Source organism: Malaya genurostris, chromosome 3 (genome assembly GCF_030247185.1).
Source record: "Malaya genurostris strain Urasoe2022 chromosome 3, Malgen_1.1, whole genome shotgun sequence".
NCBI classification, from domain to species: Eukaryota; Metazoa; Arthropoda; class Insecta; order Diptera; family Culicidae; genus Malaya; species Malaya genurostris.
Window position 1 is genome coordinate 132,952,324 of NC_080572.1, and position 18,473 is coordinate 132,970,796.

General features: G+C 39.9%; 1 protein-coding gene across 5 annotated transcripts in view; it reads right to left on the bottom strand.

The window, feature by feature from the left end:
- LOC131436301 (WD repeat and FYVE domain-containing protein 3) overlaps positions 1–18,473 on the bottom strand; it is a 1,204,110-nt gene that overhangs the window by 869,225 nt on the left and 316,412 nt on the right. The gene's annotated exons all lie outside the window — the stretch shown is intronic.

Sequence of the window (18,473 nt, forward strand, 5' to 3'; positions counted from 1 at the left end):
TAGTACAAGAGTATTGTTAATATCGTTAGTGTTATTGTGACGGTTATTACTATTAAAAGTGATATCATTTTAGTAACTTACTTCTGATTATACTCAATTCGCACCAATACTTTCTGCCAGTTTGAATACTTTTTGGATCCACCGTTTTTTCAAAATATTATGGAGTTTTAGTAATAGTAGAGGGAGAGGTGGCGATTAGTGCGCACCTAAGCTTTTTGAAGTATTACAAATAAAATATTACTTTTATCAAGATCATAAATACGTCTACGGAAACATAAAACCTTGTTCTTCAATATTCTCAAATGAACTATTACAATTATTGTATTGCTTACGAGCATGAAAGCCTCAAAATAATCATGTTTTGTTCCTAATAGTGCACATGTTAAGGTAATAGTGCGCAGTGATACACAATTATGCGCACAATGAATTTCCCGTAGTACTCGAATACTCGAATTTTCTTTAGATTTTAATTTTTTTTAGATTTTATATCTACCATAAATTATTATGGAGTTTTAAATATAGTCGAATAAAGTTAACTGGGTCAAATCTCAATATTTATTGTAAGTAAATAGTGGTAAACATTAACAGGAGCTCACAATGAGATGCGCACTAATATGTATCGCGCACTATTACCCACCTTTCTCCTAATGTTATCAATATGATGATTATAATCCACAATATTAATTCTTGACCCTGGTGACTTGCAGCACTCAAGGATCTCTGTGATTTGAATGTTAGTGTCACCGGATTGGTTATTTTCTTTTGATTGGGATTTCCCCATCGCAAATTTCGCAATCTTTATAATACCGCAATATATAAAAATGATTGTGTCTAGCCGCGTCGTCGACTATTTTTTATCTCTTGGAGGAAAACATCAATTAATTCCCACAAGTCTATATCATCCCAAAATGGGTCCATTAGTATTAAATGATAAAACTTTTTTTTAATTTCTTTTAATTATATTTTGTTTGGGTATTGATAAAAATAAATTCCTTTTCTAAATTCATCCAAGTGATCAGGTCATCATCTCCTAACGCTTGAATGTTCTTGATTAAATCGCCCCACGCCTTGGGAGTTGAGTTTTGCTCAAGAGGCGCGAATGTTCCGTCGCCTTTACCTTGTTCAATTTCTAAAAACTCTTCTAATTCTTTGTTGTTTAACATCGTGTATTGAGAATTTATTACATATTTTTTGAACCTATCTATTTCATCTAATTGGTTTACATATATGATGATTTGATCCTCGTGCGCGGGGTCCTCCTTCCCTCAAACAATTATTACTTCATTTGTATATCGATCCTCAATGATCATCACCATTACCCTAGACAGCATAAGTCGATTGATGCAGCATTCATTCAGAAGATTAGTAGTCCGGTAGCAATAAGATAAGTAAGTTCGGTAGCAATAAAAACAATGAAGATTAGTGAGTCCGGTAGCAATAAGAACAATGTAAAAATGCACTAGAAACAATTTTCCTTGCAGGCCTTATCGTCAGGTCACCATGCACAATATGTTAATAAACAACATCATTTGTCGTAGGTTGGAACAATAATCATTTTATTTCCATTTTTCATTCTTAACCTAACCTAGCTAGATTACTGTTTCTAGTTAATACATGCTGTAGGAGGAGCCAGATTAATTTACCTTATTCGATTTTACTTATGGCTTATGTTGCCCGGAGAAACGAAGAAGAAACAATGTGAATGGTACTGGTGTATCGGTACGATCAAGCACCGATAGTGTGTTACGTAAGATTCATTTAGTCGTCTATGTAGAACGACGGTAACGTTGCTTACTTTCCGTGTACAGCAAGTGTTGCAACGCGGCTAGCTAGCATGGGAACTTAATGTGAGCCATCTGGTTTTGCAACCGGCTCTTGGGAAATGTAACGATCGCTCAAGTATTTTGCGGTCTGTTAGGAATTTGGGATCGATGTTGGTTTTGCTGAAAAGGATGCATAAGCTCTTATTAAGGATGCTTTTGGTGCATGTTGTTTTGATTGTTATGATGTGTGATGTGAGAATGATTCGTTAGATTATTAAGGATACTTTTAGTGCATTTTGGTTTGATTGTTATGATGTGTAACGTGAGAAAAATTCTTTACAGATCGTGTGAATGTTGGGAATGTGGGAAAGTGTTTCGTTAGGATTGTGCGACTTGGGTGATCTTGGTTTGGATGAGTTCCAATTAAGTCATTATTATTATGCTACAATTATGAACAAATACGTTATGTTTATACGTTAGATACAACAAAAGATATTCTCGCTCAAAAATTTATTACTCTCTCGCCGCACCATAGTAAAGTAAGTCGTATTCACTCATAGTGCTATTAACTTTAGATTCTGAAACTGGTTTCTTGACTATATTGTAAAACTCAATTCAATTCCTTTATTAATTTTCGGGATTCGAATTAAGAATTCAGATTTAGGGTTTCAACTTCAGAATCAATAAACAAAATTCTGGGTAGAAATTTTGGATCTAAATTCAGGAACTAAATGTTAGATATGAGCTTCAAGCCAGAATTTAAGAACTGAATTCTGAACCAGAATTTAATTCCTGAATTCAGTTTCATAATCTAATTCCAAAATCCAGTTTCAGAATTCATTTTCAGGAGTCATGCACACAACTGCATGTGCTACTCCGCCTTAGCAAAAAAAAAGAGATCGGAATCAAGTCTGGTAAAAAAAAGTACAGGTGTGTAATGTCAGAGACATAACTGGATGTCGTGAATACGAGTAAAACTGACACGATTTTTTTGTCGTGAATACGACTTACTTTACTATGGGACGCCTTTTCAAAATTACCCATATGGAAGAATGGGCAGAACTTAATCGTGAATATCTCGACTTGTAATAATGGCAGCAACATAATTCTTTCACTATTTCATCAAAAATTTGATCAGGAATTTAGGATAATATTTTAACCAGTGTGAGATAATCACAAACAACTCAAAAATTAAGTTTTCTGAAAATTTTAAAACAACGCGGAAAACTCTTTACTTTTGCTTGGGTTTTTCGCGCAAGGACGACGATTTTGAGGTAGTCAGGCACATATCTTTAACTGAACGTCATGAAATGGGAACCGTGGTCGAAAATCGATCATTTCTTCTTGTGCGTTGGATGGAAGCAGACGTCGGGACGAGAAGACGCATTCAAACAGCGGCATCGGATAGCGCACCTTCTGCGTGGTTAAAAACCTCAAAGGCTCAGGTCGTAGTTCTCATTTGCCTTCCGATCGTCAAGGCGAGAAGACGAATTAAACCAGTTTCGCATCATTTGGCACTGCGAGCGGATGTGTCGGTTTGTTCGCAAAGCTAGTTTCAATTCAAGCAAGAACGATTGCATCAGCTGCTGATGGTTTGCATTAGTGAGAAAGAAAACAAGCAACGAAAAGTGGACAACATTTTACAAAATCAGCCGTTCTAATGGCTCTAAATGTTATCTAAAGAACTATGAAGATTACTTCTTTGCAAATCGAAGGTAGAAATTAGAAATCATCAGTTTAGTGAAAATCCACAATAATTTGATTTGCTTCGTGCACTTTTCGCTGTGCGAAAATCGTTCGAGAAAAATGTTCCGAACTGTGCTAAATATCGTAGAGAATTCCACAATTTGGTCCGTCTAAAAGGCAGAAATGATTTCTGTACAGCACCTTGATAGTTTCTTTCAATGAAAAATGCAAATCGGAAATGAGATAATCGACGTCAAAAATCATTGAAAATTTTAGTAATGAAAAGAGGGAAAAATTCGCAATTCAAACAATCAATCAACTATCAGTTCGAATTCGAAAGTGTAAAGAAATCGTGTCAGTTTTATTCGTATTCACGACATCCAGTTATGTCTCTGACATTACACACCCGTACTTTTTTACTTTCGAATTCGAATTGATAGTTATTCGATTGTGTGAATTGTGAAATTTTCCCACTTTTTGCTACTAGAATTTTAAACGATTTTTGACGTCGATTATCTTATTTCGGAGTTGCATATTTCATTGAAAGAATTTATCAAGATGCTGTACACGAGTCATTTCTACCTTTTAGAAGGATCAAATTGTGGAATTCTCTACGATGTTTAGCACAGTTCGGAACATTTTTCTCGAACGATTTTTGCACAGCGAAAAGTGCACGAAGCAAATCAAATTATTTTGGGTTTTCACTAAAGTTAAGATTTTTACCTTCGATTTAGAAAGAAGTAATCTTAATAGTTTAGAGCCATTAGAACGGCTGATTTTATATAATGTTGTCCACTTTTCGTTTTCTTTCTCTCCAATGCAAACGACCAGAAGCTCTGTTGCATGATGCAATCGTTCTTGCTTGCATTGAAACTAGCTTTGCGTACAAACCGCAACACATCCGTTCGCAGTGCCAAATGATGCGAAACTGATTTAATACGTCTTCTCGCCTTGACGACCGGAAGGCAAGTGATATTTTTAATCACGCTCTCCGATGCCGCTGTTTGAATGCGTCTTCTCGCCCCGACTTCTGCTTCCACCCAACGCACAAGAGGAAATGATCGATATTCGCATTTTTTTCATTTTGCATAAATATCTGTTTATTAATCTTATTTTTTGTGCATTACATCAACATTTTACAGTACAAGTGTTTTGACCCTTTGGCCTTCCATCTTTGTTGTTCATACGATTCGTTATTAATAGTAAGTTATTAAATTAATAAGTGTTTTAGTTACTCTTGTTTTACATACTACATACTAATGTTTAATCATAATACTTATTTTAATTATTAATAAAATATCTACCTACTTATACTATTCCTAACCTAATACGTACAAATTTTGAATTATTTGTATTCCAGAGATTGAGCACCTCTCTTCAAATTTCGTGCAGTATTGTTCGAATTTTTGTTCTAGTATATCCAGGGAGGCCATCTCATGTATTTCACTAGTCCTTGTCCAAGGGGGTAGATTTAGAATCATCTTTAAGATCTTATATTGAATGCGCTGAAGCCTAAGTTTGTGTGTTACTGCACAGTCACGCCAAACAGGGACTGCGTATTCAACTGCGGGGTAGATGATTTGTTTAACAGTTCGGCTGAATAGTTCGTATCATTCAATAGAAGCTATTTCATCTCATCAAGAATCCAGATGACATCGGTTTCTTGCAGTCTCAATTAAATGTATTTCTGAATTGGTGCAACGTTAACAGGATGGTGCTAAATGCATCAAAATGTTCCATCATTTCTTTCTCTCGCAAAAGAACAACGATCACGTATGATTATACTATTTCGCAAACCATCCTAAAACGGGAGTCAACAATCAAGGATTTAGGAGTGCTACTGGATTCTAAACTTAATTTCAAAGATCATGTAGAATATACAATCTCTAAAGCATCTAAGATGTTGGGACTCATTTTCCGCATTGCAAAAAATTTTGACAACATATATTGTTTGAAATCGTTATATAGCGCATTAGTTCGCTCGACCCTTGAGTACGCTGTCGTTGTTTGGGCACCGTATTATCAAACTGATAAGCTGCGAATTGAAGCTGTTCAGCGAAAATTTGTTCGTTTCGCTTTGCGCCGTCTGCCATGGAGAGATGCATCAAATCTTCCAAGCTACAAAAATCGATGTAGACTCATAAATCTCGATTTGCTATCTGTTCGCCGGGATACCATCAAAGCTGTTTTCGTTGCGGAATTAATCCAATCCCGGATTGACTGCACTGATCTCCTACAACTGCTAAATTTTGACATCCATCGTCGTAATTTGCGATTCAATCCTTTTCTCCGAGTTCCTCGCGCTAGAACTAACTACGGTTTCAATGAACCAGTCTCCAGTATGTGTCGCTTATTCAACAGTTGTTCTAACGAGTTCGATCTTCATTTACCTCGAAATACTGTCAAAAACCTATTTATTGGGTTCTTTTCCAGCTAACTTTATTAGTTTCACTATTCGAATACCGTTTACACATACATGACTAACGTTAGCGTTGAAGTTTTTGATTAGGATAGTGATAGCACAAGATAAGATAAGATGATTGCCACCTGTCAGATTAGGATTTGTCTGGAACCGTCAATATTTTATTTTCATTCAACCCCCATTTCGTCTCTCCATCATCTTCATTTGAAACTAACTAGATTCGCTCGCCTAAATTAATCTGGTCGTTATTTCCTCTTTTTTCTGTCTTCCACCATCCATTTTGATCAGTAATTAGATCTGTATGTCGATTCTAACCTCGTCGTTTTTTTTCTTCCACCATCTTTTTGGTAACTAATTAGATCTACATGCTGATTTCAACCCCGTCGTTCGTTTTAGCTCGTTTAGCACCCCCTCCACCAACCCTTGTTTTCAATTTACCCAACCACTTTTCTCCTCTCTCTCACCTTCTAAGTAAGAGTACTGTCATCAACTAGTTATAGTGTTATAAATTTAGTTTTAACTGTTAGTTTTAATTGTAGTGTTAGGCCTAAATGTATCTGTTGGATCATTGTAATCTGTTGATACAAATGATGAGGAGGTTTTATGCCTGTTGGAGAGAGAGATTGATAAATTTCATCTCCACCGGGCTTTTCCCTGCTCCAAATAAATAAATAAATAAATAAATAGAAACACACATTTTTTTGCCAAAATTCGATTTTATTATTCAACATAATTGCCATCAGAGGCGATACAGCGATTATAGCGATCTTCCAACTTTTCGATACCATTTTTGTAGTACGATTTGTGCTTTGCCTCAAAATAGGCCTCAGTTTCAGCGATTACCTCTTCATTGCTTCTAAATTTTTTACCAGCGAGCATTCTCTTGAGGTCTGAGAACAGGAAAAAGTCACTGAGGGTCAAATCTGGAGAATACGGTGGATGAGGGAGCAATTCGAAGTCCAATTCGTTCAATTTCAGCATGGTTTTCATCGACTTGTGACACGGTGCATTGTCTTGATGAAACAAAACATTTTTCTTCTTCAAATGAGGCCCTTTTTTTAAATTTCGTCCTTCAAACGCTCTAATAACGCTATATAATAGTCACTGTTGATGGTTTTTTTATTTTCAAGGTAGTCGATGAAAATTATACCATGCAAATCCCAAAATACAGACGCCATAACCTTACCGGCCGATTGTTGAGTCTTTCCACGCTTTCGGTTCATCGCGTGCAGTCCACTCAGCTGACTGTCGATTGGACTCCAGAGTGAAGTGATGGAGCCATGTTTCGTCCATTGTTATATATCGACGAAAAAAATCGGTTTTATTTCGATATAACAGCTCCAAACACTGCTCAGAATCATCAAATCGTTGTTGTTTTTGATCGATTGTGAGCTCACGCGGCACCCATTTTGCACAAAGCTTTCTCATATCCAAATATTCATGAATAATATGTCCAACACGTTCCTTTGATATCTTTAGGGTGTCAGCTATCTCGATCAACTTCACTTTACGGTCATTGAAAATCATTTTGTGGATTTTTTTCACGTTTTCATCGGTAACAGCCTCTTTTGGACGTCCACTGCGTTCATCGTCTTCGGTGCTCATATGACCAGTACGAAATTTTGCAAACCACTTACGAATTGTTGCTTCGCCCGGTGCAGAGACTGGATAACACTCATCAAGCCATTTTTTGGTATCGGCGGCACTTTTTTTCATCAAAAAGTAGTGTTTCATCAACACACGAAATTCCTTTTTTTCCATTTTTTTCACAATAACAAAAGTAGCTTCACTCAAAATTCAATATCTCACAAACTAATAATCAGACAGCTGTCAAATATATACACGTATCTTTTGAAGGTTGGTACTAACTGAAAATGGTATGGATTTCATTCTAGTGGCGCCCTCTCATAGAAACGATACGAACTTTTCAGCCGATCTGTTATATACAGCCATCTGGTTCTTCAGGCACAGTTTATATGTTCTACAAATCAGCGGATACAGAGACCTAATGAGTATGCTGCATTGTGGAAACAATATGACCTGAGTTTTTGCTGCATTGATTACAATTTTCCAGCTTGAAAAATATTCAGTTAAAGCGTCCAGACCTGTCTGTAGTTTATTCTTCAGAGCATTAATGACACGACCTTTGTAAAGAATGGCAGTATCATCAGCAAATTGTGACAGAACACCACCACCCGGAAGAGGTGGGATGTCTGATGTAAAAATGTTGTATAGAATGAGACGTAGGATACCCCAAGAAGTACACCAGCAGGAATAGTAAATCTTTCTGAAAGTGCATTATTCAGAGAAACCTGGATTGCTCAATCTGCAAGATAATTTTTGATTATTTTAATAAGATTAATGGGAAAATTATACCGATGCTGTTTAAATACCAGGCCATCGTGCCACACATTATCGAATGCCTTTTCAATATCCAATATTGCCATGGCAGTCGTTTTGGACACTGATTTGTTTTGCTGGATGACGTTGTTAACCCTTGTGAGTTGGTGGATGGTGAATCTTCCTTTCCGGAACCCAAACTGCTCTTTCAGAAATATATCCCGTTCATCTGCGAAAGTAAGAATTCGCCTTTGTATTGACTTTTCAAACAGCTTGGATAGGGCAGGGAGTAAGATGATGGGCCGATAGCTCTTGGAAAGGGAAGGATCTTTCCCCGGTTTCAAAACTGGGATAACTTTAGCTAACTTCCACTTTGAAGGGTAGTTATGCTCCCAGCACCTGTTAAAATTTTAGCTAAGAAGACAAATGAGTGAATACTTCAATGGTTCAGCTCAATGTTAAATGTGTTGTCGAAACCGGGGGCCTTCATATTTTTGGATTTTTCCACAATAGCTATCAGCTCATTCGCAGTGACTCTACTTTCCTCAGGAACTAAGCTGTCTGATTGGTCAACCTCAGCTACTCTATCTGCAACGGCTCTTTCATGTGGACTAACAATGTTGAGTCCTAAATTGTGAGAACACACAAACTGCTGGCCTAGCGCATTTGCCTTCTCTGCTGGTGTGATTAAAGGTATTCCTTCAGCTGCGTCCTGGGGTGACAGCAGAGGAGGGATAGGCTTAGATTTTTTCTTAAGCACCTTCGTTAAGGACCAGTAGGGCTTTGAATGTGGAAGAATTTCTCGAAGCTTTTGCTGGAAGTTCCTGTTGCGAAGCTCAGTTATCCTTTCCTGGATTATCCTAGTTAAGTTGTTATAAGAAGTCTTCCTATCTAGAATGCCAGTTCGTTGATACTGCCTCCGGTAGATATTTCGAAGTCGGATGAGTTTCTTGGTGACACTGTCGATTTGGAACTCGGCATATGTTGTACTGGAACCGTCCTATCACGAGCGACTGTGATTGAATTCTGGAAAGAAGATAGTTCTGCATCGATTTCCATCGGAGAATCAAGTGGTAAATCGATATTAATAAGTTGGTCGGCGATTTGTTGAAATTGGACCCAGACGGTGCGATAATAGTTCCTCCGAGGTCGAATAGGCACTGTTTCTGGTGAAGATCCCAACGTCAATATTACTGGAAAGTGGTCAGAAGATAGCTCGTTGAAGACAACCGGAGAGCTGTCTATGGCGATGTTGCTGATGAATATATCCAAAATGGAATGAGCTCCCGATCTGGAAAGTCGCATTGGTTGATCCGGAGCGAGGATGTTGTATTGTCCAGCTTCGTAATCTTCGGCAAGTACGAATCCGTTTCGATTCTGTCTTTTGTTTCTCCACAGCTCATGCCGTGCGTTCAGGTCCCCAGCAATGATGAATTTGTTCTGTCGTCGAGTGAGCATAGCCAGATCTCGCTTCAATGATGCACACGTACCATCTCGAAGATTGGTTTGTTTGGGGCAGTACGCTGCAATGATGATGATGGGTCCCATCGTCGTTGTAATCTCAATTCCGATGGCTTCTATAAGTTGCAATTTAAAGGCTGACAGAAGCCTGTGCTGAATGGATCGTTTAATGGCAATGGTAACTCCCCTCCTCTGGTAGTTGTCCTGTCGAGCCTGTGAATCCTGTAATTAGAAATAAAATTGAAATTTCAGGTTTAAGGCCATCGTCCAAGTACCATGCGCGCGGGTGGCTTTAGGAAATTTTCGCTGGAAATTTCGAAAAATTTGACAAAACCAAAAACATAGAGACCTTTGAAATACTTTTATCTATCTACAGGGTGAAAATGACTGAAAAATTCGGAGGATTTTACGAGTCTTATCAAAAATAGCGCTGAAAAAATGAGCTTTTTTGTGATTTTTCCCAATTATTTGAAAAAATAATTCGATGGAATGAAATTTTTTGTTCAAAAAAAACCTCATGCTGGCAACAAGGATCACATTCGGACACATTTTTGGAAAACCTTTTCACGCTTTTCATGGAAAATCAACGAATTTCATATAACCGATTTCGTGGAAATTTTTGAAATTCGTGGATTTTCTATGAAAAGCGTGAAAAGGTTTTCCAAAAATGTGTCCGAATGTAATCTGTGTATCCATAATAAAGTTTATTTGAAAAAAAAAAGTTTATGTCATCGCTTTATTTTTCCAGATAATTGTGAAAGATCACAAAAACACTCATTTTTCAGAGCTATTTTTGATAAGACTCGGAAAATCCTCCGAATTTTCCAGCTATTTTCACCCTGTAGATAGATAAATGTATTTCAAAGGTCTGTATGTTTTTGGTTTTGGCAAATTTTTCGAAATTTTCATCTAAAATTTCCTGAAACCACCCGCGCGCATGGTACTTGGACGATGGCCTTAAGATGAGTTTCAGTGAAAATAGCAATATCGGCAATCTTCTCTTGAAGAAAGTCGGGCAATTCAGCAGTTTTGCTCCTGAGTGAGCAAGCATTCCAGTTTACCAAACCAACTCATTATATTGCATATTCGATGATGAATTTGCCTAAGGCGTTGATTTGATCTAACCGCGTTCTGCAGTTTCGTAGTTTTGTTGTCCTTGTTTCAAAAATGACGATCAGCAGAGAATAAGTCACCAGAGTCATCCTTTGCTTGTGGTTGATTATTGCCCCATCCAGGAGGGATTTTTGATGAAGATTCTTTTTGTGATCCAGCGGCTGAATCTTTTTAATTGCTGCGAGGAAGTGGCGGCAAATTCGGAATATCCCTCTTCGGTGGGAGCCGTGGGAAATCAATTTCATCCTTCTGTGGAACATTCTTGCGCGTTGATTGTTTACGGGACGCCTGTTGTCGAATTTTTGTGAACTCAGCACGTTTGGGACACGATTTGCTAGTAGATGGATAGTCGCCATCACAGTTCACACATTTTACAGCGATGTCATCTAGCAGGCAATCGTTGGTATTGTGTGGTTCGGCACATTTCCCGCACCGACTTTTCATGTGGCAATTCCTCGCTCCATGGCAGTAGTTCAAACAGTTCGTGCACTTCTCGATCCCTGTCCCTGTCCACCATCTTCATTGGAACTAACAAGATCTTTTTTTTGTCACTAACTTTTTCGTTTCCCCTTCCCTGTATCTTCACCATCTCGATGGCAACTAATTAGATCTCTATCGTTTTCAGACATTTTGTTCCCACATCTCCTTTTTTACCCCGTTTCCACAATATTTACTTTTTTTTCATTCTCTTCCGTAACATCACCATCATCGTCCACGGAAGACCGCTCCAATCGAAAACCAGCATGCGGGCCACCCGCCAGGCCCTCGTAGCCTGGGGGTGTTTCCCGCGGACCCACACGGACCGAAGGATGCGGCCAACATGGATATTTGCAAACGCCATATGGAAGACCCTCATGCAATATCCAATTCACCGGCATTACATAATGATACTATTCTAGTTTTAATATAGTCGTAATTAAGATTAGTAAATATCCTTGGCATCTTAGAGCTTAAGCAGTGTGCCTTAAAATTATATTATAATATTGAATCAAAAAAATATTAAAAGTTCGTGCACTGTGTGATGTCCCGATGTAGCGGTTTATACTTTTGCCATTCGATGATTATGTGAAATAACGATTTAATCGTTTTCAGTTGACTCATGGTAATGGAGCCCTTCTCCAGATGAATCAGGTACAGTTGATCTCTAAACTTTTTGTCCGTATTATGTCGCTTCATTTCAAACACCATCATAGGCTTTAGTCCAGCCTCCGGCAGTGCCTGCTGTAGTTCGGCTTCCATCATGTCGGGTAGTCCTCGAAGTACAACTTTCATAGGTTTATTGGTGGCAATATCGTGTGTGAAGTATACCGCTTTTGTCTGCTTCAGGTACAATTCCACTGCTTTGTAGTGGTTCAAAGCTGGAACTGTTATTTTGTAGCCTTCAGTACATACACGGATTGTTGCCTGTAGTCATTTGCTGATCAGTGTGTTGAATTCCGAGCGTAGAGTTGGTGGGAAGCCCTTCAGGTAGAAATGCGGCATTTTTGTCTTCTTCTCTAGTTCCTCTTCGACATCAACTGGCAGATCAGCATATTGGTTTTTACTCAGCAAACGGTCGTTTACCTGTACATCACTTGGCTTCTGACGCTTAGCATCCTTTGGATCCTTCTCGGATCAGCTCAATGTTAAATGTGTTGTCGAAACCGGGGGCCTTCATATTTTTGGATTTTTCCACAATAGCTATCAGCTCATTCGCAGTGACTCTACTTTCCTCAGGAACTAAGCTGTCTGATTGGTCAACCTCAGCTACTCTATCTGCAACGGCTCTTTCATGTGGACTAACAATGTTGAGTCCTAAATTGTGAGAACACACAAACTGCTGGCCTAGCGCGTTTGCCTTCTCTGCTGGTGTGATTAAAGGTATTCCTTCAGCTGCGTCCTGGGGTGACAGCAGAGGAGGGATAGGCTTAGATTTTTTCTTAAGCACCTTCGTTAAGGACCAGTAGGGCTTTGAATGTGGAAGAATTTCTCGAAGCTTTTGCTGGAAGTTCCTGTTGCGAAGCTCAGTTATCCTTTCCTGGATTATCCTAGTTAAGTTGTTATAAGAAGTCTTCCTATCTAGAATGCCAGTTCGTTGATACTGCCTCCGGTAGATATTTCGAAGTCGGATGAGTTTCTTGGTGACACTGTCGATTTGGAACTCGGCATATGTTGTACTGGAACCGTCCTATCACGAGCGACTGTGATTGAATTCTGGAAAGAAGATAGTTCTGCATCGATTTCCATCGGAGAATCAAGTGGTAAATCGATATTAATAAGTTGGTCGGCGATTTGTTGAAATTGGACCCAGACGGTGCGATAATAGTTCCTCCGAGGTCGAATAGGCACTGTTTCTGGTGAAGATCCCAACGTCAATATTACTGGAAAGTGGTCAGAAGATAGCTCGTTGAAGACAACCGGAGAGCTGTCTATGGCGATGTTGCTGATGAATATATCCAAAATGGAATGAACTCCCGATCTGGAAAGTCGCATTGGTTGATCCGGAGCGAGGATGTTGTATTGTCCAGCTTCGTAATCTTCGGCAAGTACGAATCCGTTTCGATTCTGTCTTTTGTTTCTCCACAGCTCATGCCGTGCGTTCAGGTCCCCAGCAATGATGAATTTGTTCTGTCGTCGAGTGAGCATAGCCAGATCTCGCTTCAATGATGCACACGTACCATCTCGAAGATTGGTTTGTTTGGGGCAGTACGCTGCAATGATGATGATGGGTCCCATCGTCGTTGTAATCTCAATTCCGATGGCTTCTATAAGTTGCAATTTAAAGGCTGACAGAAGCCTGTGCTGAATGGATCGTTTAATGGCAATGGTAACTCCCCTCCTCTGGTAGTTGTCCTGTCGAGCCTGTGAATCCTGTAATTAGAAATAAAAATTGAAATTTCAGGTTTAAGATGAGTTTCAGTGAAAATAGCAATATCGGCAATCTTCTCTTGAAGAAAGTCGGGCAATTCAGCAGGTTTGCTCCTGAGTGAGCAAGCATTCCAGTTTACTATAACCAACTCATTATATTGGATATTCGATGATGAATTTGCCTAAGGCGTTGATTTGATCTAACCGCGTTCTGCAGTTTCGTAGTTTTGTTGTCCTTGTTTCAAAAATGACGATCAGCAGAGAATAAGTCACCAGAGTCATCCTTTGCTTGTGGTTGATTATTGCCCCATCCAGGAGGGATTTTTGATGAAGATTCTTTTTGTGATCCAGCGGCTGAATCTTTTTAATTGCTGCGAGGAAGTGGCGGCAAATTCGGAATATCCCTCTTCGGTGGGAGCCGTGGGAAATCAATTTCATCCTTCTGTGGAACATTCTTGCGCGTTGATTGTTTACGGGACGCCTGTTGTCGAATTTTTGTGAACTCAGCACGTTTGGGACACGATTTGCTAGTAGATGGATAGTCGCCATCACAGTTCACACATTTTACAGCGATGTCATCTAGCAGGCAATCGTTGGTATTGTGTGGTTCGGCACATTTCCCGCACCGACTTTTCATGTGGCAATTCCTCGCTCCATGGCAGTAGTTCAAACAGTTCGTGCACTTCTCGATCCCTGTCCCTGTCCACCATCTTCATTGGAACTAACAAGATCTTTTTTTTGTCACTAACTTTTTCGTTTCCCCTTCCCTGTATCTTCACCATCTCGATGGCAACTAATTAGATCTCTATCGTTTTCAGACATTTTGTTCCCACATCTCCTTTTTTACCCCGTTTCCACAATATTTACTTTTTTTTCATTCTCTTCCGTAACATCACCATCATCGTCCACGGAAGACCGCTCCAATCGAAAACCAGCATGCGGGCCACCCGCCAGGCCCTCGTAGCCTGGGGGTGTTTCCCGCGGACCCACACGGACCGAAGGATGCGGCCAACATGGATATTTGCAAACGCCATATGGAAGACCCTCATGCAATATCCAATTCACCGGCATTACATAATGATACTATTCTAGTTTTAATATAGTCGTAATTAAGATTAGTAAATATCCTTGGCATCTTAGAGCTTAAGCAGTGTGCCTTAAAATTATATTATAATATTGAATCAAAAAAATATTAAAAGTTCGTGCACTGTGTGATGTCCCGATGTAGCGGTTTATACTTTTGCCATTCGATGATTATGTGAAATAACGATTTAATCGTTTTCAGTTGACTCATGGTAATGGAGCCCTTCTCCAGATGAATCAGGTACAGTTGATCTCTAAACTTTTTGTCCGTATTATGTCGCTTCATTTCAAACACCATCATAGGCTTTAGTCCAGCCTCCGGCAGTGCCTGCTGTAGTTCGGCTTCCATCATGTCGGGTAGTCCTCGAAGTACAACTTTCATAGGTTTATTGGTGGCAATATCGTGTGTGAAGTATACCGCTTTTGTCTGCTTCAGGTACAATTCCACTGCTTTGTAGTGGTTCAAAGCTGGAACTGTTATTTTGTAGCCTTCAGTACATACACGGATTGTTGCCTGTAGTCATTTGCTGATCAGTGTGTTGAATTCCGAGCGTAGAGTTGGTGGGAAGCCCTTCAGGTAGAAATGCGGCATTTTTGTCTTCTTCTCTAGTTCCTCTTCGACATCAACTGGCAGATCAGCATATTGGTTTTTACTCAGCAAACGGTCGTTTACCTGTACATCACTTGGCTTCTGACGCTTAGCATCCTTTGGATCCTTCTCGGATCAGCTCAATGTTAAATGTGTTGTCGAAACCGGGGGCCTTCATATTTTTGGATTTTTCCACAATAGCTATCAGCTCATTCGCAGTGACTCTACTTTCCTCAGGAACTAAGCTGTCTGATTGGTCAACCTCAGCTATTCTATCTGCAACGGCTCTTTCATGTGGACTAACAATGTTGAGTCCTAAATTGTGAGAACACACAAACTGCTGGCCTAGCGCGTTTGCCTTCTCTGCTGGTGTGATTAAAGGTATTCCTTCAGCTGCGTCCTGGGGTGACAGCAGAGGAGGGATAGGCTTAGATTTTTTCTTAAGCACCTTCGTTAAGGACCAGTAGGGCTTTGAATGTGGAAGAATTTCTCGAAGCTTTTGCTGGAAGTTCCTGTTGCGAAGCTCAGTTATCCTTTCCTGGATTATCCTAGTTAAGTTGTTATAAGAAGTCTTCCTATCTAGAATGCCAGTTCGTTGATACTGCCTCCGGTAGATATTTCGAAGTCGGATGAGTTTCTTGGTGACACTGTCGATTTGGAACTCGGCATATGTTGTACTGGAACCGTCCTATCACGAGCGACTGTGATTGAATTCTGGAAAGAAGATAGTTCTGCATCGATTTCCATCGGAGAATCAAGTGGTAAATCGATATTAATAAGTTGGTCGGCGATTTGTTGAAATTGGACCCAGACGGTGCGATAATAGTTCCTCCGAGGTCGAATAGGCACTGTTTCTGGTGAAGATCCCAACGTCAATATTACTGGAAAGTGGTCAGAAGATAGCTCGTTGAAGACAACCGGAGAGCTGTCTATGGCGATGTTGCTGATGAATATATCCAAAATGGAATGAACTCCCGATCTGGAAAGTCGCATTGGTTGATCCGGAGCGAGGATGTTGTATTGTCCAGCTTCGTAATCTTCGGCAAGTACGAATCCGTTTCGATTCTGTCTTTTGTTTCTCCACAGCTCATGCCGTGCGTTCAGGTCCCCAGCAATGATGAATTTGTTCTGTCGTCGAGTGAGCATAGCCAGATCTCGCTTCAATGATGCACACGTACCATCTCGAAGATTGGTTTGTTTGGGGCAGTACGCTGCAATGATGATGATGGGTCCCATCGTCGTTGTAATCTCAATTCCGATGGCTTCTATAAGTTGCAATTTAAAGGCTGACAGAAGCCTGTGCTGAATGGATCGTTTAATGGCAATGGTAACTCCCCTCCTCTGGTAGTTGTCCTGTCGAGCCTGTGAATCCTGTAATTAGAAATAAAAATTGAAATTTCAGGTTTAAGATGAGTTTCAGTGAAAATAGCAATATCGGCAATCTTCTCTTGAAGAAAGTCGGGCAATTCAGCAGGTTTGCTCCTGAGTGAGCAAGCATTCCAGTTTACTATAACAAACTCATTATATTGGATATTCGATGATGAATTTGCCTAAGGCGTTGATTTGATCTAACCGCGTTCTGCAGTTTCGTAGTTTTGTTGTCCTTGTTTCAAAAATGACGATCAGCAGAGAATAAGTCACCAGAGTCATCCTTTGCTTGTGGTTGATTATTGCCCCATCCAGGAGGGATTTTTGATGAAGATTCTTTTTGTGATCCAGCGGCTGAATCTTTTTAATTGCTGCGAGGAAGTGGCGGCAAATTCGGAATATCCCTCTTCGGTGGGAGCCGTGGGAAATCAATTTCATCCTTCTGTGGAACATTCTTGCGCGTTGATTGTTTACGGGACGCCTGTTGTCGAATTTTTGTGAACTCAGCACGTTTGGGACACGATTTGCTAGTAGATGGATAGTTGCCATCACAGTTCACACATTTTACAGCGATGTCATCTAGTAGGCAATCGTTGGTATTGTGTGGTTCGGCACATTTCCCGCACCGACTTTTCATGTGGCAATTCCTCGCTCCATGGCAGTAGTTCAAACAGTTCGTGCACTTCTCGATCCCCGTCCCTGTCCACCATCTTCATTGGAACTAACAAGATCTTTTTTTTGTCACTAACTTTTTCGTTTCCCCTTCCCTGTCTCTTCACCATCTCGATGGCAACTAATTAGATCTCTATCGTTTTCAGACATTTTGTTCCCACATCTCCTTTTTTACCCCGTTTCCACAATATTTACTTTTTTTCATTCTCTTCCGTAACATCACCATCATCGTCCACGGAAGACCGCTCCAATCGAAAACCAGCATGCGGGCCACCCGCCAGGCCCTCGTAGCCTGGGGGTGTTTCCCGCGGACCCACACGGACCGAAGGATGCGGCCAACATGGATATTTGCAAACGCCATATGGAAGCCCCTCATGCAATATCCAATTCACCGGCATTACATAATGATACTATTCTAGTTTTAATATAGTCGTAATTAAGATTAGTAAATATCCTTGGCATCTTAGAGCTTAAGCAGTGTGCCTTAAAATTATATTATAATATTGAATAAAAAAAATATTAAAAGTTCGTGCACTGTGTGATGTCCCGATGTAGCGGTTTATACTTTTGCCATTCGATGATTATGTGAAATAACGATTTAATCGTTTTCATCATGTCGGGTAGTCCTCGAAGTACAACTTTCATAGGTTTATTGGCGGCAATATCGTGTGAAGTATTCCGCTTTTGTCTGCTTCAGGTACAATTCCACTGCTTTGTAGTGGTTCAAAGCTGGAACTGTTATTTTGTAGCCTTCAGTACATACACGGATTGTTGCCTGTAGTCATTTGCTGATCAGTGTGTTGAATTCCGAGCGCAGAGTTGGTGGGAAGCCCTTCAGGTAGAAATGCGGCATTTTTGTCTTCTTCTCTAGTTCCTCTTCGACATCAACTGGCAGATCAGCATATTGGTTTTTACTCAGCAAACGGTCGTTTACCTGTACATCACTTGGCTTCTGACGCTTAGCATCCTTTGGATACTTCTCGGATCTATGGCGCGTTTTACCCATAGCTTGGGTAGGTAGACAACTGCAAATAAAAAATAAAACAAAATCGAAATTAGTCGTAGTAGGTTATTCGTCTATTCACATTAGAGATGGGCAAAACAGTTCATTTTAAAGAACCGTTCAGTG